We start from the raw sequence: 25,495 nt of genomic DNA on the forward strand, positions 1-25,495 counted from the left end.
TTGTGAATATTACAAAAATGCAAAGAAAAATGATGTATGATAATTTCATGATCATATAAAAATAAAAATGTGATTTTTGTGGGGTTTTTGGTACCCGAAGGGGTCCGAAAAAGTCGTTTTTCGCGAAAAAGGTAAATTTGTAAAACGTCTAGGGGTTCAGAATAGCGATATGGTATAAGTTGTTTTTGGGAAAATAGGGCCAATGATTTTGTTTGAAATACGGGCTTTTAAAACACTGTTTGAGCTGTACGGGTTTTGATATAAAATATATAACTTAAGATAAAACATTCATTAAATATCCAAAACACGTTCGGATCAAAATAGACAACATGTAGCACACATAACAATTAGGGTTTAATGACTCGGCACATTTAATCACATAATAATACACATAATTTATCTTTATTATAATATAATACAAGTGTAATTTCTCGGTCGTTACACCTAACGATACGGTTTAAACCGTATCTCGCCACCAAAACCTTCCCCACACCTCCAGAAGTCCATAAAACGTGCCCGCAAGGGTTGGCTCAGTTGGTTAAAGAGGGGATAATTATCCTCTTGGTCACAGGTTCGAATCCCACGGTAGGAGAATATATGATTATGCCTCCTGAGTCAGAGCCTATCGCTTAAATGCGGTTTACCTTGGTTCACGTGGTTTGCAGGCTCTTTCGTGAGCCCGTAGGGTTTACCCAGTGCGCACCCGCAGGGTAGCGGCTGCGGGTTATCTACGATAAAAAAAGAAGTCCAGAAAACCCATCAACAACAGCAATTAGCCAACAGAACTTTAATTCCGATCATAATCGCATTCGCCGGAGGAAAATCCGGCCAACACTCAAAGTTGAGTAATTCGGCACCAAAATTAACGAACTATACGCCAAATCGAAGTTGGGATTACGTATAATCTATTCATTGCATCAAAATCAACACCCACAATCTTGACAACTCAGAAATCGAAGAATAAATATAAGAAAAACCCAAAACTTCGACTATAACATCCAACAATCAAACAACAACATTTTATACCTGAATCGATTTATTGAATCATGGCAAAACAGATTATAACATTAGAAACAATAAAAAATCCTTGAAACTCAGAACTCCAATTCGAAGAACATAATGAAAAAAATGATGTTAAAGGATAATCAACCTTAATCGATGATATTGGCATCATCAGAACGGGCTCGTTGAAAGCTTTGATTTGGTTATTCATACATCAAAAAATAACAATCACAGCTCCTGGAATCAGAGGATTTATGTTCAAGAACGAATCACACCCCCAAAAACTGTTTTCTATTTTCAGAATTTTCAATAAAAAAATGAATAATAAATCAGTTTTTAGCTATTTATATTTTCGGAAAATAAATACTCCAAAATCAATTAAGGGTGTTTTTATTCCCATAATTAAAATAATTAAGTCCCAAAATAATAATTATGGGGAATAATTTTAAAAATAATAAAATATAAAATTTGTGTCAAAATTACCCGAAAATTGCGAAGAATTTAAAAATTCAAGAATAACGGGTATTTGAAATACGAATGATTTTATAAAAATAAAGACATGAATTTTGTGGGCTTTGACGTCTCGGTTCATTGATTTTTGAGAAACCGAAACACTTCCTAAATTAACGAACAACCTCGAAAACACATAAAATACATTCAAGCGCGCATAAAACGAGATAAAACCAGTATCTCAATAAAAACGTACTTGGACACACGTCCAGATTGCGTATCAATTCATATAAATGCATTTTAAACACGTAATGAGTATCCAAAAAATACTCTGGTCCTTACGGGACCACACATAACTCTATCGCATACTAACTCTTGGCCAGACACACTTTTAAATAATATTAAATACATAATAATTCATTTAACACTTAACAAAAATAGCTATAAAATATTACTTTAACTATTTTTAAACTTCACTCTCTACCCGGGTGAACACGGGTAAAATACCAAATAATATTCCTAACACGGATAAAATATTGAGGCGAGTAAAATATTTACTCGATCCACAAGACGGGAAAATACACCCAGTTTTACCGATATCGATAAAATAATCGGCTTTTAAATAACATTTTAAAATAGTAAAAATGTCTAAATACTTTTACAATACAAAAAGGGATTGACACAAGCTATCAATTAGCTTATTAGTCCAATTAAATACACAAACCCACGAAACAGGAATAAAATATCCATAATTTTATTCCTTCTAAATCATATAAGCACATAAACAGATTTAAATAATAATAATAATAATAATTCTGGAAAATACGGGATATTACAACATGCCTAGCGGAGTCTTGTATGCCGTTTGATACGCCCAGACAGCTTCATCTAGCTTCAAAGACCAATCCTTCCTTGAAAGACACACAACTTTCTCTAGAATACGCTGATATCTCTGTTAGACACCTCAGCTTGACCATTAGTCTGAGGATGGTAGGCTGTCGCAATGCGATGATTCACATTATATCGTTGCTTCATAGTAGTGAACTTGCGATTGCAGAAATGCGATCCCTCATCACTGATTATGACTCTTGGAGTCTCAAATCTTGTGAATATCTACTTATGAAGAAAATTAAGCACTACCTTTGCATCATTTATCGGCAAAGCCTTGACTTCAACCTATTTCGAGACATAATCAACTGCCAACAAGATATACTGATTATTGCAGGATGAGATAAATGGCCCCATGAAATCAATTCCCCAAACATCGAAGACCTCAACCTCGAGAAGAACATTAAGAGGAATCTCATCCCTCTTAGACATATTATCCACACGCTGGCAGCGATCACACTTCAATATGAACCGATGCGCATCCTTAAACAATGTAGGCCAGAAGAATCCTGCTTGAAGGATACGAGCTGCTGTCTTCTCTCCATCATAGTGGCCTCCATAAATAGTCGAATGACAGTCTCGCAAGATACCCTCCATCTTGCTGTACGGAATACATCTCCTGATGATTTGGTCAGCTCCTTGCCGAAACAAAAATGGCTCATCCATGTACCACTTCACCTCATGAAGAAACTTCTTCCTTTGAGCAGAAGATAAGTCTGGGGTATAATGTTGCTCACAAGGTAGTTCACAATGTCCGCGAACCACAGTTCTTCTTCTTGCACCCCAAACAACTGCTCATCAGGAAAATACTCATTAATCAATGTCTTATCTTGTGAAGTCATACTTGGATCTTTTAACCGAGATAGGTGATCAGCGACTTGATTCTCAATACCTTTCCTATCCTTGATCTCCAACTCAAATTCATGAAGTAAAAGTACCCATCGAATCCGTCTAGGCTTTGAGTTCTTCTTCGAGACAAGATAGCGAATAACAGCGTGATCAGTGGAAACTGTAACCTTCGTCCCAAACAAATAAGAATGAAACTTCTCAAAACCGTAGACAATGGCTAAGAGCTCTTTCTCAGTAGTAGTATCGTACAGTTGAGCACCATTCAGGGTCTTACTAGCATAGTAGACCACATGAAATATGTTGTTCTTCCTTTGCCCAAGAATTGCTCCAACTGCATAGTCACTTGCATCGCACATCATCTCAAAAGGCTTATTCCCATCAGGTGTAATTATGATGGGAGTCGTGATCAAACTCTTCTTTAAGATCTCAAAAGCAGCTCGACACTCATCATCAAACTTGAAAGGGACATCTTTCTCTAAAAGATTGCACAAGGGTTTAGAGATTTTTGAGAAGTCCTTGATGAACCGCCTATAGAAATCCGCATGACCAAGAAAGCTGCAGACTCCTTTAACAGAAATTGGTGGAGGAAGGTTTTCAATGACCCCCACCCTAGCTTTTTCCACCTCAAGACCTTTATTAGAGACCTTGTGTCCAAGAATAATGCCCTGTTGCACCATAAAGTGACATTTCTCCCAATTGAGAACCAAATTGGTCTCAACACACCCTTTAAAAACGGCGCCAAGATTTTGCAAGCACTCGTCGAAAGAATCACCAAACACAGAGAAATCATCCATAAACACCTCCATATTATGACCAATCATGTCAAAGAAAATGGACATCATACATCTCTGAAATGTGGCTGGTGCACCACACAACCCAAAAGAAACTCTTCTGAAGGAAAAAGTACCAAACGGACATGTGAAGGTAGTCTTTTCCTGATTCTGGAGTGATACAAATCTGATTATAACCTGAATAGCCATCCAAAAGATAATAGTACTCATGCCCAGCCAACCTGTCAAGCATCTGATCAATGAACGGAAGAGGGAAGTGATCTTTTCTTGTGGCCTTATTCAGCTTCCTGTAATCCATGCAAACTCTCCACCCCGTGACTGTTCGAGTAGGTTTGAGCTCATTCTTCTCATTAGCAACAACAGTGATACCTCTTTTCTTTGGCACACACTGAACTGGACTCACCCAAGAACTTTCAAAAATAGGATAGATGATCCCTGCATTTAGCCACTTGAGAATTTCCTTCTTCACAACCTCTTTCATTATCGGATTAAGCCTTCTCTGTTGCTCAACAGTTGGCTTGCTTCCTTCCTCTAGCAGAATTTTATGCATGCAATAAGACGGGCTGATTCCCTTGATATCTGCTATAGTCCATCCAATTGCCGATTTGAATTCTCTCAGAATTCTCAAGAGCTTTTCCTCATCACTACCTAAAAGGTCATATGCAATAATAACATGCAAAGTAGATGCATCACCTAAAAATGCATACCTCAAGTGTTCAGGCAATGGTTTAAGCTCGAGTGTAGGAGCTTCCTCAATAGATGGCTTGAGGCGCTTTGGAGAATTTTTTAATTATTCCACTCCAAAAGATTCAAAAGGCATATCCAGCATTCGCTTCCAAGGAGAAGCATTCAAATACTGCAACTGCTCATCACCTTCATCATCTTCACTATCCGAATTCCCCAACAAGGCCTTCTCTAAGGCATCAGACCTTAGTATTTGATTAAGTTCTGAAGTAACCACATAATCGACCAATTCCACTTTTAAGCACTCCTTATTATCAGTAGGGAATTTCATGGCATTGAATACATTAAAAGTCACATCCAGACCCATCACTCGCATAGTAAGCTCACCCTTCTATACATCAATCAAGGTTCGGCCAGTAGCCAAGAATGGTCTTCCCAAGATTATGGGAATATTTTTATCCTCCTCGAAATCAAGAATTACAAAATCAGCAGGAAATATGAGTTTGTCCACCTTGACCAAGACATCCTCCACAATGCCTCGTGGATATGTAATAGAACGATCGGCCAACTGCAAGGACATATAAGTAGGCTTTGGATCAGGTAAATCCAACTTCTTGAAGATAGAAAAAGGCATCAGATTGATACTAGCTCCCAAATCACATAAACACTTAGTGCAAGGAATAGTGAAGCTTTCAGGATCTTTAATCTTCGGAGGCAACTTCTGTTACAGCACAACACTGCATTCCTCCGTTAGAGCAACGGTCTCTAAGTCATCGAGCTTCACTTTCCGAGAGAGAATACCTTTCATAAACTTCGCATAGCTAGGAATCTTTTCAAGAGCTTTATGTTGATATGATGTTTCTTGAACACCTCCAGAAACTTCGCAAACTACTTATCCAACTTTTACTTCTGCAGCCTCTTAGGAAAAGGAGGTGGAGGATAGATCTATTTCTCCCCTGTATTACCCTCAGGAGGAGTGTGTTCCACAAGTTTCTTCCTTGGTTCCACTTCTACTTTCTTCTGCACATCTTCTTCAGCCTCAGCTTCATCTTCCAAAACTTGAAATTTTTCGGGATTTACAACCTTCCCAGACCTCAATATAATTGCCTTAACCTGCTCTTTAGCTTCCTTCTTGACTGGAACTTCTATGTCACTAGGGAGAGTCCCGGGTTGTCGATTCAGCAAGGCATTGACATTCTGCCCAATCTGATTTTCCAAGGTCTTAATAAAAACCGCTTGGCTCTTGCACATGAGCCTCAACTCCTCCAGTACAGATTTTTCATTAGTTTGATTTGTACCTCCATGTGGTAACTGCTGAAGTTGGAGTTGTTATCTTGGAGCATATTGCAGTTGTTGAAAACCAGGAGGGTTGTACAGCTTGGCTGCATACTGCTGATAAGGCTGTTGAACCGCATTCTGAGTGTTGCTCCAGCTGAAGTTAGGATGATTGCGGTTATTGGGATGATAAGTGGCTGGAACTGGGCGCTGCGACCTCTGAAAGTTGCTCACGAACTGAGCTGATTCACTAGATATAGCACACTGCTCTGTCTCATGCGCACCAGCACAAAGCTCACAGACACTAGTAATCAGATTGACCCCATAATTAGCTAGAGAATCCACCTTCATCGTTAAAGCCTTAAGCTAAGCAACTATAGAAGTAGTTGCATCCACCTCAAGAATTCCTGCTACTTTGCCTTGATTTAGTCTCTGAGAAGGGTTCTGGTATTCATTAGCAGCCATCAGTTCAATTAACTCATAAACTTCATCGTAGCTCTTAGCCCATAAGGCTCCACCTGATGCTGCATCGAGCATGGGTCTAGACTATGCTCCCAAGCCATTATAAAAGCAGTTATTGATCATCCAATCAGGCATCCCATGATGAGGACACTTTTTGAGCATCTCCTTATAACGATCATAAGCTTCACACAAAGACTCTCCTGATTGCTGCGCAAACTGAGTAAGAGCATTCCTGATTGCAGCAGTCTTTGCCATAGGAAAGAACTTAGTAAGAAACTTGAGCAAGATCTTCCCATTTAGTGACAGAGCCTGGTGGTAGAGAATGCAACCAAGACTTAGCTTTATCCCTCAGAGAGAATGGGAAAAGCCTTAGCTTTATAGCATCTTCAGACACATTGTTGAATTTGATAGTGTCGCAGATCTCGATGAAATCTCTAATATGTATATTGGGATCTTCCATTGGAGAACCCCCAAACTGAACCGAGTTCTGCACCATCTGAATTATGCTAGCCTTAATTTCAAAAGTGTTAGCCGCGATGGCTGTTCTGACAATGCTAGAATGAATATCATTGATCTTCGGCTGAGAATAGTCCATCAAAGCCTTTATATTCGCTTTTAGTTCACCCATTACAATAAGAGCTTCTTTTTCAACTATCTCCTTAACACGAACTTCTTCCTCTACTACAACTTCCTCATTTGCTTTATCCAGTGTTCTCTTGCGAGATCGAGAACGTGTTAGCATACACGCTCCCTAAAGTACCTGACGAAGCAACACGAAAACAAGTAAGTAAAATATCCGAGTCACTGAACTTTAACGACCACTGATGTCAAGCACATAAACTAAAAATTAACCACGAGTCCCTGGCAGCGGCACCAAAAACTTGTTAGGCCGAAAACACGTGCTAATAATACACGCAAGTATATGTGATCACAAGTAATATATAATTAATTCTAGTTCGTTCCCACAGATACTGGTTTAGATTAATTTCAATCAATGTACTTATACAACAATGGTATGGTTATTATTCAATGATAACAAGTTGAGATTGTTTATAACTACGATTAACTAAGAGATTATACTAACTAATATTAACTAAGAGAATTAAGGTTGATTTACTTATGTAACACAAACATGGGATTCTAACTTCATTAAATACTTCATTCAATAGCCTTTTTATTCTTAACCTTAACATGAAATGGTGATGACACTAATCAGATAACACGAAACTAGTAAACGCCAACTTTCGTTGTACGAATACCCTACTACCAGACATCCATAAAAGAGATAGAAGCTAAATAGACACCAATTATATTGAGACCCTACATGTCTATAGAATTTGACAACATAACAGTTTAATGTGCAAGTTATCTATCGTGATTACATAGGGCAAATAAGATGGTTAAAATTACCTACGAATCATGCATATCAAATACATGAACCTATGCTAGCATGGCAAGTTCTAAACCTCTATATTCACTTTCGCTTCTATAGAGATTAACACACTATCTTATAAGTTCGCGACGCTCATAAGATGAATAAGCACAACCAATACTAGGATATCATACAATCCCCACACACTAAGGTATCAAAATAAATTAACTAAAGAAATCCATAAATAAATTCGTTAGAATCCCACGATAACGATTAGCCCATAATCGAACTCATCACCACCGTGGGTTTCGATGAAAGCATGATATAAATAACTAAGTCTTTATAAACTGAATAATGAACCAAAGTACGTTATCAAGAGTAATATGTTCAATAAACAAGAAAACTAGCATCCAAGATTACACCTTAAATAAAGAATCACAAGAATAAACTAGATCCTCTTCATCTTGGTTGAATTTGGGCTCCTAGGTCTTCTCGTTGTCTTCTCCTTAAGCTCTGGTACGTACTTCTTATTAAAAATGACCTTAAGTTGTCATTATATAGCAGCCCAATCAAGCCGAAAGCCCAGAAAATCCATCTTCTACTTGCAACAGGATTCTGAAATCCCGACCTGGCGCGGCCGCGCGCTTCACCAGCTCGGGCGCGCTGCAACTCTGACAACCCGGCGCGGGCGCGCGCTTCACAGCCTTCTGGAAAAACTTCTGTTTTTTATTTTTTTTGCCGGTTCTTGATGGTGATCTACGAGCAAACATCCCTAGCACCTTCCTACCACCAATTTAGCACCAAAGCAATGCTAAATCTCCTTGATCCCTTATTTATGCCTGAAATGCAACACACTATAAAAACACATCAAAAACACAAACAACTCGAGTACAAAACATCAATTCAAGCCTTTATAGGACGTTCTAGTGGACATAAATGCCATTTAACATATGTACATATTAATTGTATAATAATTAATAATTTTTAATAAATGAATGATTTATTGTATGTATATATACATGTATCTATTAATGTATATATACACATATTAATTATACAACAATTAATAATTTTTAATAAATGAATGATGATATGAAATGTATATGTGTATGTGTTGAACCTATGTGTGTATATATGTATGTATGCATGCATGTATTTATTAATTTATATATATATATGTGTGTGTGTATGTGTGTGTGCAATATATTTATTATATATATGTATGCATGTTTGTACGTATTAATATATGTATGCATATATTAATTGTACAGTAATTTATAATAAAGGAACGATTTATTATATGTATATATGTATGTATGTATATATCTTTGCATGTATGTATGTATGTATGTATGTATATGTATGTTTGTATTAATGTATTTGTGCATATATGTATTAATGTATTAATGTATGTATGCATAAATTTTTTTTGCCAGATATGTATGCATATATTAATTATACAATAATTAATAATTTTTAATAAATGAATGATGATGTGGAATGTATGTGTGTATTTGTTGAACCTATCTGTGTGTATGTGTGTGTATGCATGCATGCATGAATGTATTAATATATATATATATATATATATATATATATATATATGTACGTGTGTGTGTATTTATTGTATATATGTATGTATGTATGTACATATTAATATATGTATGCACACATTAATTATACAGTAATTTAGAATAAATGAATGATTTATTGTATGTATATATTTATGTATGTATGCATGTATGTATGCATGTATGCACACATTAAGTAAATAACAATTAATAATTATCAATAGTTTTTAATAATTGAATGATGCGATAAAATAAATATTATATATGTATTAATGTAGGGGCATAATCGTCATATTAATTTAATTACTCATCAAACCCCTGTTGTTGTACTATATATAATATCTACTATATATAATATCTACTATATCTTAATGAGCACTAGTGAAGGCTCCTCAAAATTTGAACTAAGAATGACACTTTTGTAATTATTTTGACCCATATTTTCAAGATTTGACTCATGGGTCGACCCATATTCCTAAATCAACTAAATCCTATACAAAAATGAAAAGATCCATAAACTATCTATATCTTAAATGTTATTTATAATTATTAAAAAATCATTTTTGAATTTTAAAATACTAAAACTATTATTAAAATTGATTTGTTTTTATACCCAATTAATTATAGATTCACAAATCATGTCTTTAGTTATTCAAATTCAAAATTCATTACTACTTTCCTTGATAATCATTATCTTCTTCTTCTTCATTTTTTACAGCCAATATACATGAATATGAATAATTGTATACCTCATCATTTGTTATCGATCTGTGTTATACGTTTTTTTGTTATCTTTTGTTCAAGGTTTTGTCCGATAATGTTTCACCAAACCTATTTTGTTTATTTTGCAGTAATGATAGAAGCTAGGCTCATCGCGTAATGACAGACGCATAGGTTAAAGTTTTGAACGGGAGCAAACGATCTACTATCTTTCATGACCTCGGACCTGGTATGAATCTGCATAATCAAGGGTTTTCTTCTCTGTTTTCTTAAACGTTTGTATTGATAGGACTAATCACATACCAAATAAGTTATGAACGGGAGTAAACGTTCTACTACCTTTAATGACAACGGTCCTGGTACGAGTCTGCATAATCATATTATCTCTTTTTTTCTTTAAATGTTGTTATCGATAGTTTGTATAATTCATTTTCACATTCAGTATTCGTTTTAGCTGTTAAGCGACGAAGTCTTGGACAGATATGCGATCCGATTCTCCAACCTCTGGATGAGAACAGATCAGATCGCTGACAAAATATCTCTCATCTTGTGACGGCTATCGAACCATCTGTCATATCTGGGGACTATAGTATGTATATTTTTTTCAACAATTGAAAGATCTGTTATGTAGCTTAGGATGATTGTGTTTTTAATAATGTATAAATTAAATTTGTGAGCCCAGTTTGTCGAGGTCGTGAATCAGCTTTGGACAGGTTTCTATGTAATAGATTGCTCAACATGAATCGTACTGGTCTGGAAAATCCAGGTATTTTGTATTTGCAGCATATCTTAACATATTACCTAGCATATCATCTTTTTTTGTTGGATTTTCCATTTCCATTTATTATTATGTAGTTCAATCAGCAATTACAGATAAAGAGAATTTTGCTTCAAATATCCTGGGTATGCTTCTTGACGATATTGTGTTAACATATATATTATGTAAGTTTTTGATGCAACTAATCTTCGATCTTATATCATTCTACAATTATCAGGTTCTCAGTAAAGTGATATAAGAACAAATTCTGCATCTAGCAGAACCTTTACTATAATGTCATCGAGATCTCACCTTGCCAATAGCCGTAAGTTATGTAGACAACATGTAGTTAACATTTATTATATTACATTAATTTATAATGTTTGTTTCTACTTTTTTTTTAATTAGGATCTGGTAAAGCTCAACTGAATTATAGTCTGAATTGTAATAACAGCCCGATACTATCCTGTATAACTAATCGTGAGTGTTCATTAATCATTTCTCAATCCAGATAAATTATATATAAATATATATTATACTTAAGTTGTTGTTATTGTTTACGAATTGATATTTGTTTAAGAATTGATATTTGTAGGATCAACTCCTACGAAAAATATCTCAGCATATCCCGTGTCAAGCAATATTACACCAATTATGTCATCGAGATCTCACAATGCCAGCACCTGTTTGTTAATTTCAAACTTTATTCATACTTTTTGCCCCCGATTTAAGATACATTATTTAACCATGTTTGCATGATTTATGGGTTTGGTTTTCTAATTAATTAGATTTTTTAATTTATTTTGTTTTGCTTAGGCTTAAGTCAAGCGATAATCAATCACACACCGCTTTCCAATAACAGCCCAAACATATCCTGTTTATCTAGTCGTAAGTTTTCAGATCTTATTTCGTGATCAGTAGCAGTCCATTATTATGCTCTACATATTTGAATAATGAATTGATTTTTTTAGGTACCACTCTGCCTTCAAGTATCAGATCATATATTCCAAGAAACAAACTTCAAAGGCTCATACTGAATCTGACATACCAGGGAATGGGGTTCTTACATTTTTAAACACGATATATGAGATAAGGAATTATGACGACAAATTATATTTTAAAATATATTTATATAAGATGTTGAAGTCTTTTCAATAGAATCGAAGAGACGTTATAGAGGCCCTAGCATATCTACAATTCTATGTAACAAAGAAAAAACTAAGGAGAATATTGATCCTGCTTCATAGAGTATGAGTAGTTGAATTTTGTTAGATTCATCTTATTTCCGGGAAGGGCCGTCATTATCAATATTTTGATTTTCCAATTTAATTGCAGATGTTTCACTTAGGCAGAATTCCGATATGAACGACAATCAATTACCTTTTCCCGTCGCTAGCAACCTGATTAATAATTTTGATGACGCATATGATGGAACACATGTGGAAGTGTTAGGTCACACACACTGTAGAAGGGGGTTGAATACATTATTTAGCACAATCAAATCGAATATAAGAACTTAAGTAATAGAAAACAAATTTTATTCAACACAATAAACTCTGTTACAATATGGAACTGTCCTCTCTCAGTGATGAACAAATTATCACGAGAGCTGCTAGAGTTATAAAGAATAATAACTTCGATAATCGTAACACTTATAGTGTAAACTCTATGTCTGTGTTTATATACTACACAGTTACAAGATAATCTTCTAATTGATATGGAATATAATTTTGCTTCCTAAAATATATCAACTAGTTATCTTTTCTTCCAAGTATTCTATTCTTCATAGAATTCCTTCTTCATGCAAAATTCTTTCCGTCTTAGTCTCGATCTTCTTTTCTTTCAATCAGCCGCCTGCCTTATCTGAAAGTCATCTTAAGTCCTGATATAATTTCCTGATAAATATCTTCTGAACCTTAAGTTCTGATAACTTAAGTTCTGATATCTTAAGTTTTGTCTTCAGTATATGTGCTGATTTCCAATTAAGTACTGATTTGTTCTGTTAGGTAAGATATGAAAAACTAAACACAAATCATATTACACATGACATTATCAAATATATCTAACAATCTCCCCCAACTTATAAATTAGCATAATATACAAGTTCAACAGATATTTGATGATGTCAAAAACATTAAGTACAAATGCATGAGAATTTGACTAGATAACTACAACTTACAGTCCTTTCAGCTTTACCATCTTTGACTTTTGATGACAGCTTCAGTCTGTATAAACTTCAGAATTTAAGTAGTTGTAGATCTTTGACTTGGCTTCAACTTTCAATTTCTTCTGATCTCTTTGATATCAGGAGTTGTCCTGAGATAGTTTTTCAACAAACATCTCTCTGCATATTCAAGTTCATTGACCATCCTCCTTTTAACATTTATCAATTCAGTTGTATCTTCTCCAGTTTGAAAAATAGCTGCTCTGAGATCATTTATCTTAGCTTTTCTTATCTCCTGATCTAGTCTAATCAGATATGCCTTGTCAGAATCTAGATTGAATTCCACAGCCTTATAACCCATAAAAGTAGTTATAATCCTAGCAGAGTTAGGCTTCATATCGACAATATCACCTTTGTGATCTCTGTACTTGGGACAGTATGTGCTGTCAGACTTTACAGAATAAAGCTTCTTCTGTCTTTGAATTTGAGACTTTAAATATCCTGCAGCACTAACTGTTAATCTATCTTTCACTTGAAGTAGGAATGGAACATGTTCCAGTTCCTCAAAATACTTCAGTGGTATAGCATTTTTCTTAATCTCGTATACCCTTCCATCTGTCATAAAATATAACAAGATATGTGAAAGAGATATGTCCTAAGTCCAATCATGTATGAGGATTTAGGAATAACTTTTATGTAATCTGTTTTGATTTTATTGATATTAATAAAAGACTTATTTTGTTTTTATTACAGGCTTTATCTATTTTAAGTGTTTGAATACGATATACCACAGTTTAGAGTAAAGTTTTTTATGGATTGTGATGAGATCATAAAAATGAGACCTAAAAGATGATAAATCTAAACTTAAATAGTTCCTGGTCGTAGGATTACTAACTGGTAATTAATAATCTGCAAAGATCGGTACATACTATGCTTGCTTTATTATGAAGGATGTCTGTTCTCATAGACATTTGTGTGGTGACACTATAGCTAGTATGTAGGTGCTTATTATAGAATAAGTTCACTGAACATGACTCGCACAGCTGAACAACTAATGGAGTTCACTCACGTGTCAGCAGTTGTTCACATAGTGATGGTTGTACAAATATCCTTAGACTTGAGGTCATCATAGTAATCTTGTGTACAGTGAACTATGCTTTGGTTTAGTTCTTAGTCTCCAGGGACAATTATAAGGGCTCTACTGGGTATAGGAATTTGTATACGAAGATAGTGTATGATCAATAAAGGATCTACCCCTTCCAGTGAAGGAAGAGAATGTTCAATGGTGATCCACTTATGCTAGTTCTGGAATCTCTGGCCAGAGTGAATGAAATTAGAAAGGAGTTTCTAATTTACATTAAATAGAACTAAGCATAGTGAATGGGAAAGCAAGTGATTAAATAAGATAGGCTTGACACAAGTTCCATGCCTTGTATTTAATCGTGACACTGCAGGGTAGAAGGAATTAATTGTACGGTAACTATTCACTGAATAGGTTCATGGTATTCTAAGCAGTGAATTCGTATTATCCGGATAGTCGCGATATGCTGAGAAGTATCCCTCACGATGTAGAATAAATATGATTAATTAATTAATCATATTTAATGAATTAGAGATTTTATATAAATAATGATAAAATAGTTTTATTATTATTTATTTCTACTACCGGCTTAATATTGAACCTACAGGGTCACACCATAAAAGAGAATGATTTAATGGTGGAGGAATTAATTAATAATGGCTGATAATTATTTATTTATGAAATAAATAATTAATTGGCAAATTTAATAATTGATTAAATGAGATTTAATTGATTATAAATTAATTAAGAAAAGGTTCTTAATATTATTAATAAAGAATTTAATTTTTGGAAATTAAGTCAAGAGAGAGAATTATTTCTAAAGTGTTTAGAAAAAGGATTAATAATTAAAAGGTGTTTTAATTATTAATGAGAATAATAAAGGGTTAATAATAATAATATTTTATGGGAAAATTTTTAGCTGAAAATTTTGCCCATAAATATACTATTATAAACCCTATTTTTCCCTCAACCCAAAGATTTACAAAACCCTAATTCTCTCCACCTCCTCCTCCTTCATTACATTATTTTCTTGGTGGATGCCGGTGGAGTGCTTCACACTTGAGGATCAGCTGCTAAGGATCTCCGTTAGTTGTTCTTGGATCGCTTTTAAAGGTTAGAAATCGATCCCATATGTTTTAATCACAATTTATATGCTTTTATTTCGATTTTATATGTGTAAAATTGTTTTACCATGCTTCCGTGATAGATAAAATCCAACAATATGTTCTTTCAAGAAGGTATGGTAAACCATTTCTACATATTCAAGTCGATTCAATCTTTCAGGAGTTGCTCCAACACCTGGTTCACTTAAAGAAGTTGGATCATTGGTAGTGTTATGTACTCTTCTTTCATCAGAACTACCCAACCCAGATTTATCTCTTGCTTCAAAACTACTTGTTGCAGTCTTCAATGGTTGAGTCTGTTTAGATTTGGTGAATCCTGGTAGGAGTATCTTTGAAGGTTTAACATGAGCAATGTCAGAGGTTTCCTTTTCCTTATCTTCTGATATCAAGCCAACTTGAACTATGTCAGAGGTTGCTTGCTTCTCTGTCATATCAGAACTTACTATATCTTGACTCTGAACAACATGAGCCATGTCAGAGGTTACTTGAAAAATCTTCTTATGTATCAGAGTAAGATTAACATCTGCTTCATCATCAATTATTTCTTCATCCATGACTGGCATATAAACCTTTACAGGTTCATCAACTTTTTCTTTGCCCTTGGACCTTAGATCAATTTCCATTTGTGATTTGGCCTTGGTTGCCTCAGAAATTGTTCTTTTCTTTATCACAATACCCTTAGGCTTTGGAAATTTCTTTTCAACAACAGAAGCTTCAGATTTTGTCTTGACACCTTCTGCTTTGAGTCTAGCTTCTTCTTCCTTTAGACTCTCAAAGTCCATTCCTGGATTTCCTTTAAGAAATAACTGCTTTGAAATTTCTTCATCAAGTTCTAGATATTCACCAGAACTTATCCTTTTACCAGTATCAGAACATATTCTTCTCCCAGTATCAGAACTTGTTCCTTGACTTGTAATTCTAGCTTTACTTGACGAAAGTCCTTTGCCTTGACCTTGACCTCTACCCTTATCAGAGTTTCCCTGGTCATTATTTCCATCATCCTTTCCTTTCAGTGTCTGAATAGATTTGCATTTGGACTTAATCACTTTCTACCCCTTTTTGGCATCAGCAGGTAATAGAAGAGAGACAAGCAATTCCACTGAGGATTGGATCTCATTGAGTTGATTTTGGTGAGAAGCTTGATTCTTCAGAATTTCTTCACTTTGAGCTTGTTGCTTCTCCTGAGTTTTCTCAATGTAGGCAATTCTGTCAAAGGTTGGCTTGAAAAATCTGTTCTTTTTTCAAGTTTCACATTCATATCTTGCTGGATCAAGTTTTCTTGAATTTTATTCACCTTGTCATGAGTTATTGAGTGTTGACCTTGAAGGTGCCTTGTACTCAATGCAGTAACTCTCAGTTGTGCCTTGAAATCATCATTTATCAGCATTTCATCAGCTTTTGCAAGATGCTCAACAAGAATCTTTTCAGAAGGAACAAAACTAATTGAGTTCCATTCTTTAGTCCACTCCTTTCCTCTAGGAGTTTCACTCCAAGGTACTGGTGTTTCCCCTGTAACAAACTTCTTGACTAAATCAGCTTTATGAACAGTTTGTTGAGGTGCATGTCCTGATGGACCAGCTGCATCAGCATCTAAATTAGCAGCAGCTTCACCAGTAGTTTCTTCATTAGCAGCATCAGAACTTGTAGATCTTGCAGTATCAGCATCCTCTGATAAAATAGCAGTATGTGAGGCTATAGAGGCTTCAACATTTTCCTCTAAATTCTGATCTGCAGCCAGGTTCTGATCAACATTCAAAAGTGATGTTGTTGGTGAAGTGAGTTGAATTGGTGGAGCTTCCAAGTATAAAACCTCAGGCACAATCAGCTTCTGAATATCAATTTCAGCACTTGTACCTGGTTCTTCAGTATGTACTGGATCAACCATAGGTGACATAGGAGGTGTAGGTATTTTAGCTTGAGCAGTTTCCTGTTGTGCAGAAGGAAGTAATTCAATAACAACTGGTTCTGTTGAGATAAGAGATTCCTGATCCCCTTCCTTAGCTGCTTCCACTACATCTTCTAAATCTGACTCAACTATGTCCCTATGAGCTCTCTGTTTCTTTAATTTCCTCAAAGGTGGAGACACTGTAGGAGCTTTATCATCAGAATTTAATTTTCTAAGCCTTTTGAGGGGCCTAGAACTCCCAGTTACAGTATATTTCTCAGAAGTAACCTTCTCAGCTTCTACAATAACAGGTTATGATATTGGAACCTGTTCCTCAGTCGTTTTCTTAAATCAACAGAATTTAATCAAAACATTCATCACAACATAAAATTAAAAGTCGATGAAGTAAAGATTAATAAATTGCAATTAAATATGCACAGTCACATAATTTGAGAAACAAAGAACAAATCTTGCAATTTAAAGAAAATTTCATTGATATATCAGATGATTACATTCGATGAAATTTATCAATTACATGCAAAAATTATAAGATAGTCCTATTCTACGATTCCTAACATCAACAACCTTAGTCCTAAGCTAAGAAGACCTAACGACTAACTCATTCTGCTGCTGACGAAGAGCACTGCAAGACGGATGATCTGTCCGTTCTTGCTGACGGAGAGCTTCTCTCATTTCCTCTTCAAGACATACACGCTAACCACTAACCCATAATGATTATGACTGTTTTATCATACATTAACCAATATTCTGTAAAAATATTATTGTTCAAGTAATGACCAAAAATAAACCAAGTAAATAAATACTGTCACGTCAACATCAAAACTTGATTATTATAAGGATTTAAAAGTCATCAGAATATGGCTCCTTAACTCGAAAAGTGAATGCGTATTCCTGTAATTCTTCATATAAATACTGATATGGTTTCATCAGAACTTAATCATCAGAACTTAATCATCAAAACTTCCATCAGAACTTGTCCTCAGAATTTATGCAATCTGACACTATCTGTTCATCTAAAACAACATTTATCACCACAGTAATTTTCATCATTCATATGGAGCATATGTGTGTGCATTAAGCTAAATATCAGACAAAGAGTAAAGTCTGATTCACTTCAGTACATCTTAGAAATAAGGCATAACTAAGAACTTTGCTCACAATCTGTCATTATTCTGAAGCCTACTATTGAATGAGTTCATGCATGAGTCCACCTCAACTGTTTTGTGCTCATTTTATGCATCTTTTGAAATTCTATTTGACAGTGGCTTCTCAGTGTAAGTGAGTCACGACTGCTTATCAGAATTTATGCTGTTATCAGAGTATTTCTCCAGTAATCATAGAGTGTGAAAAGTTTTATTTTGCTTTTCTAATGCATATTACTTAATACCAGCAATGCACTTGGGTCTTCCCTTCCACATTTTTACTCTAGATCTCAAAGGAGTACCTGATTTTTATTTCTTTTCTTTTTCTTTTGATAAGTGAGGCTTATTAGCACTTAGTACATTCACCAGATTTACTAACATCAGAACTTAATAGATAAGAAGCACTATTCTAGTTTTTGACTTAGTAATAAGATACACAAAGTAAACTTAACTAAGCTCAATATCAGAATTTGCTTGTGTTAAAAGATTTCCACATAAATAATTACTTCAAATATGGGATATTTAGTATATTAAAGATTAATGGGTCAGCATTTAGCACAGTTATCCTCATTGGATTGAATAGTCACAGAAATATTCATATCACTATCAGAGTTTAGAAATTCACATCAGACAACAATCAGCACTTAAGTAATTTTCAATTTAAGCACAAAATAGACAAAGATATTAATATCTATAAATACTGATCATAAAGTCTGATGTATCAGAACATAAACTAAGCAGATTTAGAGAAAGAACCTGAAACCATTCCAAGTTCATTTACCAATCTTGTAAAAGTAGCTTCACACAGTGGTTTTGTGAAGATATCTGCTAGTTGTTGATCTGTGGGAACAAAATGCAATTCCACTGTACCTTCATCCACATGTTCCCTTATGAAGTGGTACCTAATGCTGATGTGCTTTGTCATTGAGTGCTGAACTGGATTACCTGTCATAGCAATAGCACTTTGATTATCACAGTAAATAGGGATTTTAGAAAATTCTAACCCATAATCCAGTAACTGATTCTTCATCCAAAGAATCTGTGCACAACAGCTTCTTGCTGCAATGTATTCTGCTTCTACAGTTGATGTGGAAATTGACTTCAGTTTCTTGCTAAACCAAGAAACCAATCTGCCTCCAAGAAATTGGCAGCTTCCACTTGTGCTTTTCCTGTCAATTTTGCATCCTGCAAAATCTGCATCTGAGTAACCTATTAGCTTAAAATCTGATTCTCTAGGATACCACAATCCCAGATCAGCTGTACCCTTAAGGTACTTGAAAATTCTTTTCACAGCTGTTAAGTGAGGTTCTCTTGGATCTGCTTGAAATCTTGCACAAAGATAGGTAGCATATATGATATCAGGTCTACTTACAGTTAGATAGAGTAGTGAGCCAATCATATCTCTGTAATCAGTAATATCTACTGATTTACCAGTATCCTTATCCAACTTAGTTGCAGTGGCCATATGAGTGGATGCACTTGAACAATCCTGCATTCCAAATTTCTTCAACAAATTTCTGGTGTACTTAGATTGACAAATAAAAGTTCCTTCTTCATTCTGCTTGACTTGAAGGCCCAGAAAATAGTTAAGTTCTCCCATCATACTCATTTGATATCTTGACTGCATCAGTTTGGCAAACTTCTTACAAAGTCTGTCATTTATAGAACCAAAAATGATATCATCAACATATATTTACACCAAAAGTAAGTCATTTCCATGGTTGAGGTAGAACAGTGTTTTGTCAATAGTTCCTCTGTTAAATCCACTTTCTAGAAGAAACTGAGCTAAAGTCTCATACCATACTCTTGGAGCTTGCTTAAGGCCATAAAGTGCTTTATCAAGCCTGTAGACATGATTTGGAGATTTGGGATCTACAAAGCCTAAAGGTTGTTCAACCTTCCAATTCTCCATTAAGAAAAACACTTTTTACATCCATTTGAAAGACTTTAAACTTCTTGTGAGCAGCATAAGCCAAAAATATCCTCATGGCTTCCAATCTAGCAACTGGTGCAAATGTTTCATCATAATCAATTCCTTCCTGTTGAGAGTATCCTTTTGCAACTAGCCTTGCTTTGTTCCTTGTAATTATGCCGTCACTGTCAGTTTTGTTTCTGAATACCCATTTTGTACCAACAACTGATCTGTTCCTTGGTCTTGGCACTAGGGTCCAGACTTTATTTCTTTCAAATTCATTTAACTCTTCTTGCATTGCTTGCACCCAATCAGCATCTTGAAGAGCTTCTTCCACCTTCTTTGGTTTAGTCTGAGAAAGAAAAGAATGATAAAGACATTCATTTGATGTAGCTATTCTAGTTCTGACACCTGCATCAGGATTTCCAATAATTAAGTCAGGTGTATGTGCTTTAGTCCACTTCCTTGCAGATGGAAGGTTTTCTCTAGAACTGGATGCTCCCCCATGATCCATGCTGTCTTCATCAACATTTTCTGATGCTCCCCCTGAACTTATGCTCTCTGAGTTGGATCCTTCATTATTTGAGTTTCCAGAAATATCAGAACATGAGTTTCCAAAATTATCAGAACTTGGCCCATCATAACTTGAAGAGCCTGTTGTCGGTTCTGATGCTTTTTGAGATGTGGTTGGATCTTCAGTATGCTCCCCCTGCACAGGTGCATTTTCCTTAGGCTAGTCACCACAGTTTCAATAACATCAGAGTTTAATCCATCAGAGTTTGCAGGATCAGGATTTACAGAATCAGAACTTGCATCCAAATACAAGAAAATACTTCAGATTTGGCTTCTTTTTCTTCACCATCTCATATGGTGTTTTTCCATGCTTGTTAATGAGTGTTGCATTCTGAGTAAAATAAGCAGTCTACACAGCTTCAGCCCAAAAGTAGGTTGGCAACTTTGCTTCATCGAGCATAGTTCGTGCAGCTTCAATAAGAGTTCTATTCTTTCTTTCAACAACTCCATTTTGCTGTGGAGTTCCAGGAGCGGAAAATTCCTGCTTTATTTCTTGGTCTTTGCAGAACTCTTCCATAATCAAATTCTTGAACTCAGTGCCATTATCACTCCTTATGATCTTCACAGAATCTTTGACCAATTTATCCAATTGCTTGACATGATCAATCAAGATAGATGCAGTTTCACTTTTTGTGTGCAAGAAATACACCCATGTGTATCTGGTGAACTCATCCACTATGACCATAACATATTTCTTCTTTGCAATGGACATGACATTAACTGGACCAAATAGATCAACATGTAGTAGGTGATAAGGCTCAAGAATTGATGATTCAGTCTTACTCTTGAATGAAGATTTTCTTTGTTTTGCCTTTTGACATGAATCACAAAGGCCATCAGGAGCAAATACTGATTTTGGAAGTCCTCTCACAAGATCTTTCTTGAATAGTTCATTTATACTGTTAAAATTTAAATGAGTTTCTTGTGCCAATCCCAGCTTTCTTCAATTGATGCTCTGCTCAACAGACAGATTGCAGAACCATCAGTACTTGTTGAAAGCTTGGCTTCATAAATGTTACCATACCTGTATCCTTTCAGAACAACTTTGCTTGTAGATTTTCTTACAACTTCACAGTATTCTTCAAAGAAATCTACATGATAACCTCTGTCACAGATTTTACTCACACTCAGCAGATTGTGTTTAAGTCCTGAGACCAGAGCTACTTTTTCAATGATGACATTCCCAAGATTGATATTGCCATATCCCAGAGTTTTTTCAATGTTGCCATCTCCATAAGAAACACCTGGGCCAGCTTTCTCCACAAAGTCTGATAGCAGGGCTTTATTTCCAGTCATATGTCCTGAACATCCACTGTCCAGAACTAGGATGTTCTTCCTGTTGCCCTGCAATCACAAAGACCACTTATGATTAGTTTTAAGGACCCAGACTTGCTTGGATCCTTTGGCCTTTTTAAGTTTGTTAACATTTGTAGCGGATTTAGCATCAGAGTTTATGTTAACAGTTTTATTATCAGAATTTGCAATATCAGACTTTGCATCAGAACTTATACTAGAAGGAATAATGCTAACTTTATTTATAGAAGGTTTTATTTGATAATAATCATAGTACAGACTATGATATTCCTTACAAGTATAAATGGAATGCCATAAATTACCACAATGAAAACAAGGATTTTGTGGCTTATATCTAACAGACTGACTCTTAACTCCTGATTTTGAAGGTAAGGAGTTTATATTCTTATTCTTCCTGCAAAAAGAAGCCTGATGGTTAGAATTTCCACAGTTATGACATGTTTTTCTAGGAGCATTAGGAACAGGCTTATAATTGTTACTTTTGTTCACACCTTCCTTTCCATTCCTATTTTTCCCAGGTGGCTTTACCTTGTTTACATTTTTAACATCTTTCAGCTTATGTTTAAGCTGCTTCTTAGTCATTAAGCCTATGTTGACTTTAGTTGGCTTATCCTGTTTAGGTTTGTCAGAAGTTATTTTCTCCTTAACTTCTGATTTATCAATATCAGACTTTGCAGTTATAAACTTAACATGATTTACCTTTGGTTTTTGTTTAACAACTATAGGCTCAGTTTCTACAGTTCCCTTAATGTTCTTATCATCTCCATAACCTAAGCCCTCTTTCCAGTTTCCACTACTAGGAATATCCTGAGTTACTTTACCAGAGTTAGTCCAAGTCCTGATAATCTTTCTTTCCTTTTCTAACTCAGTTTTTAGAGATTCATTCATTTTTAAGACTTCATCCCTAACATAAAAGGCATCATCTCTATCTTTCTGAGTTTGATGGAACATGACTAACTCTTTTTCTAAATAATTTTTTCCTCTTTTTATAAGCAAGATTTTCAGAAGTTAATCTTTCACATGTTAAAGTTTGATCTTTATAATTAATGAACATGGTCTTAAGATATCTTCTCAACTCACTAATATCATCAATATGAAAGGCATAAGTAGTTTGAGGTACCTTTAAGTCAACAGTATCAGAACTGCTATCAGCATTTGCCATCAAGGCATAGTTTTCCTCATCCTCAGAATCTGAAGCATCTGACCAGCTTTTCTTCTTTGTGACAAGAGCCTTGCCTTTGTCACTTTTCCCTTTTCTGCAATCTGGAGATATGTGGCCTTTCTCACCACAGTTGGAGCATTTAACATTTGAGTAATCTCCTCTGTCAGATTTTCCTCCTTTGCCTTCAGATTTTCTGAAACATTTCTTATCAGAACTCGCACCTTTCCTGGAAAACTTCTTTCCTCTCCTGAATTTCATGTATACAATCTTTGTGATCCTTTTCACCATAAGAGCACACAGATTCATCATCTCCTCATCAGGGTCCATCTCAGGTATACTTTCAGTTTCTGAGTCATCATCACTTTCAGAACTTGATGACTCAGTATCACACTTTGTGATGAGAGCCTTTCCCTTGCCTTTCCTTGAGGCAGCTTCTTTGGGACTTTCCTCCCCAGCCACAAAGGCAACTGTCCTTGACTTTCTTCCATTCCTCTTGCTTCTTTGTTCCATCTCAAGTTCATGAGTCTTGAGCATCCCATAAATTTTATCAAGAGTTGTTTCATCAAGATTATAGTTGTCTCTTATTATTATGGCCTTCAAATCCCATCTTTCAGGAAGAGCTAACAGGAATTTAAGATTTGAATCTTCAATTTCATACTCTTTGTCAACTAATGACAAATCAGTCAAGAGTTTGACAAATCTGTCATATAAATCAGTTAATGACTCATCAGGCTTTGAGTCAAAGTTCTCATACTCTTGAGTGAGTATCGTCTTCCTGTTCTTCTTGATTGAATCAGTTCCCTGACACCTTGTCTCCAAGGCATCTCATATCTCCTTTGCAGTCTTGCAGTTAATTACCCTGTTTGACATGACATTATCAATGGCATTATGCAGCAAATGTCTTACCTTTGCATCCTTTGCAATCGATGAGATATCTTCAGCAGTGTAATCACTTTTCTCCTTTGGTACAGACTTTGCTGGCTGACCTACAACTTCCACAGAGAGTTTGGTTGGCATATGTGGTCCTTCATAAATCCTGTCGAGATATTCTGGATCTGTAGCTTCCAGAAACATAGCCATCTTCACTTTCCATATGGAATACTCAGAAGGTTTCAACATGGGAACTCTTATAGTCTTATATCGACTATGAGACACGGTTTTTGGAGGTTCGTCAGTTTTGGTGGGCTTGGTTGGAGTTTCTTCTTCAGACATGATTGATTTTGGATCTTAAACTGTTTGTGTGTTAACAGAAGGCTCTGATACCACTTGTTAGGTCACATACACTGTAGAAGGGGGTTGAATACAGTGTTTAGCACAATCAAATCGAATATAAGAACTTAAGTAACAAAAAATAGATTTTATTCAACATAATAAACTCTGTTACAATATGGAACTGTCCTCTCTCAGTGATGAACAAATTATCACGAGAGCTGCTAGAGTTACAAAGAATAATAACTTTGATAATCATAACACTTATAGTGTAAACTCTATGCCTGTGTTTATATACTACACAATTACAAGATAATCTTCTAATTGATATGGAATATAATTCTGCTTCCTAAAATATATCAACTAGTTATCTTTTCTTCCAAGTATTCTATTCTTCATAGAATTCCTTCTTCATGCACAATTCTTTCTATCTTAGTCTTGATCTTCTTTCCTTTTAATCAGCCGCCTGCCTTATCTGAAAGTCATCTTAAGTCTTGATATTATCTCCTGATAAATATCTTCTGAACCTTAAGTTCTGATAACTTAAGTTCTGATATCTTAAGTTCTGTCTTCAGTATAAGTGCTGATTTCCAGTTAAGTACTGATTTGTCCTGTTAGGTAAGAGCTGAAAAACTAAAAACAAATCATATTATACATGACATTATCAAATATATTTAACAGGAAGAACAACTTTTTGATAAAGGTATTTTTATCATTACTTTGTTGCTAATTTATGCAGGTTTGTCGCATGTAATTAAATAAATTTAATTAATGCATTTTTTATTTTGGTAAAATTGCAGAAGCTGAACCCGTGGATTTGCCTGGGATTGATCTTTGGGATGGTTATGTTAATATTGGTCCGCCAACCTCAACATGTGTTAAGTGTGGTGCCCATATGTGGAACATGGAACGGAACAACAAATCCAACAAAAACAGTTCTCCTACCTTCTCTCTATGCTGCAAGAATGGACACGTTCAACTCTCACCAGAGAAACAACTTCCTGAGCCACTAAGATCATTACTATATGGAAACGACAGGACAATCCACTTCTAGTTAAACCATCTTCTTTACAATTCATTATTTGTG

The 25,495-nt window shown here is 35.2% G+C and overlaps 1 non-coding gene across 1 annotated transcript; it reads left to right on the forward strand.

Moving 5' to 3' along the window:
* Window positions 1-6,534: 6,534 nt before the first annotated feature.
* On the forward strand, window positions 6,535-6,641 carry LOC141688532 (small nucleolar RNA R71). Its single transcript, XR_012561968.1, has one exon. It is a non-coding gene; the product is annotated as a small nucleolar RNA R71 (small nucleolar RNA).
* The last annotated feature ends 18,854 nt before the right edge of the window (window positions 6,642-25,495 follow it).

This window comes from Apium graveolens, chromosome 9, assembly GCF_009905375.1.
Source record: "Apium graveolens cultivar Ventura chromosome 9, ASM990537v1, whole genome shotgun sequence".
In the NCBI taxonomy this organism is placed as follows: Eukaryota; Viridiplantae; Streptophyta; class Magnoliopsida; order Apiales; family Apiaceae; genus Apium; species Apium graveolens.